This window comes from Mercenaria mercenaria, chromosome 8, assembly GCF_021730395.1.
Source record: "Mercenaria mercenaria strain notata chromosome 8, MADL_Memer_1, whole genome shotgun sequence".
NCBI classification, from domain to species: domain Eukaryota; kingdom Metazoa; phylum Mollusca; class Bivalvia; order Venerida; family Veneridae; genus Mercenaria; species Mercenaria mercenaria.
In genome coordinates, this window is record NC_069368.1 from 8681783 (window position 1) to 8683755 (window position 1973).

A 1973-nucleotide genomic window follows, 5' to 3' on the forward strand; every position below is an offset into this window, starting at 1 on the left:
GTATGTAAACTGGCTAAATCAAATCTACTCCGAAATATGGGTTCGGGAAAAACGCAACGACCCATTATTTTCAAGCATAAATTACCTTAGCACAAGTTAGCATCAAACAGTGATTTAAACGGAAATCCATCGGTAAATACGGGTTTATATCAGAAAAGAGATAAGTAAAAAGATATTTTTCCTTTCCTACTGACACCTTTCTTTAAAAAGAAAAAAAAAATCTGAGCGTTGCCAAAAATCTTTTTTCCGTATGATGATGTTTGGGCGTATAAAATACAAGTGAACAATAAAGCCATTGGACATGCGCAAACAAAAGGCATATTTGATATATTGCACAATCATTGCGAAAAACCTTTAAGACTTTAAAAATATTCAATTAATTATATCGGCCGGTTAGCTCAACTGGATTAGAGCATCACTCCTCTAAAGTGCAGGTTGTGGGTTCGAGTCCCACACCGGCCCATTATTTTAAACATATATATCTCAGCACTTTTTAAAGGCTCATAATGCCTTTGTTTAAAATATGGCTGCCACATTGTTCGTAATTAACATAAAATATGTTAATTTCTTGTTAAATCCTCTTTATGATAACTGTTTTTCTAAAATTTTTGCAAAGGTTTGAAAATCGATGAATATAGTAGAAGTTTTTATTGAATCTGTTGTCTTTGGTTATCTCCCTTTGTAGCTATAACTGTGCAGTATTAAAAGTAACGCATTTCTAATTATATATTTTTTCATATACATCTATTTGCACAGCTGCATTATCACTTTTAACATAACGTTTAAAGCCTTGTGGAACTTAGCGATGTAACTTAAAACACATTAATTTTGTCAATTTCAGCCAGTGCCGCTACAAACAGCTGCTTGCAAACGTATTTGTTTCTTTGCAAAAACGTAAACTAGTAAACGTATATGAAATGAAGAATTAAATAAAAGTATAATTTAGAGATATTTTGACGTGCGCAGTAATGAAACGACATACATTATTTTACAACCATTTCGAGAGATCTAAAAAAATCTAAAAATGTTTCAATGATATAACTATTACGTTTTTTTTTCCATCCCTGGTCCGAAATACTGCCTTGATTTAGTTCATTATATTATTATAAGTTTTATTTTTAAAGTTATGTATGTAGCCAGTCTCTATCTTAGCTATAGCCAATAACATGATAATCATTCATACTATCGGTTTTCTGAGAAAATCTCTAAAATAAATTGGCATTTGTCCGGGGCACAAGAAGTTAAAAAAGTCTGAAATTTTGATCATCAGTTCTACTAAGTCTTCTACAGTTACTGTCAGTATTTTACCACAGTCAAAACCAGTTAATGAAAATTACTGACATTCAATTGATATACCATTCTCATCCATCAGAGGTTCGTCACAGTCCCCAACACGAGAAACCCATGATATAACCTTGGTATACAAGAATGGGGACATGCCTGCGTCAGGATTTCCAAATTACATCATAAATTAATGGACTCACTAGAGAGATATGTTTATAAACCAGTCTTAACTATGCTGTACAAACGGAACCACCGAGATGTGCACGTCGTGGAGAGGGCACATATATCGCTTTCTGGGTCACGCTTGACCTAGTTAGCATTACATCTACATCTACATCGTTACAACCAACAATCGATTTCCGATTATGACTGGTCGGCGCTGTCAGAGAAACAGTTGTTAAAGAAATTTAGTATATTACAGTATTAAAAGTAAAAGATAAAAGGACAGTATGCTACAGTTAAAATAGGACAGAATGGAAGAATTACATAGTGACCGCCGCCAGCCTCTCTGTAAAGATACTGAGGCTGGGGCTAGCTTTGACTGATGTGGGGAGGGAGTTCCAGAGACGGATGGTTCTAGGGAAATAAGAGTTAGCAAAGTATTGAGTGCTGGAATAAGGGATCAAGTAGTTCAGGTTTCTAATGGGGGACAAGTAACCTTGGTCAATAGCAACGGTCTGGGTCCTTAC

General features: G+C 34.8%; 1 non-coding gene across 1 annotated transcript; it reads left to right on the plus strand.

Moving 5' to 3' along the window:
- The first annotated feature begins 387 nt into the window (after positions 1-387).
- Positions 388-462, plus strand: Trnar-ucu (transfer RNA arginine (anticodon UCU)). The gene has a single exon. It is a non-coding gene; the product is annotated as a tRNA-Arg (tRNA).
- The last annotated feature ends 1511 nt before the right edge of the window (positions 463-1973 follow it).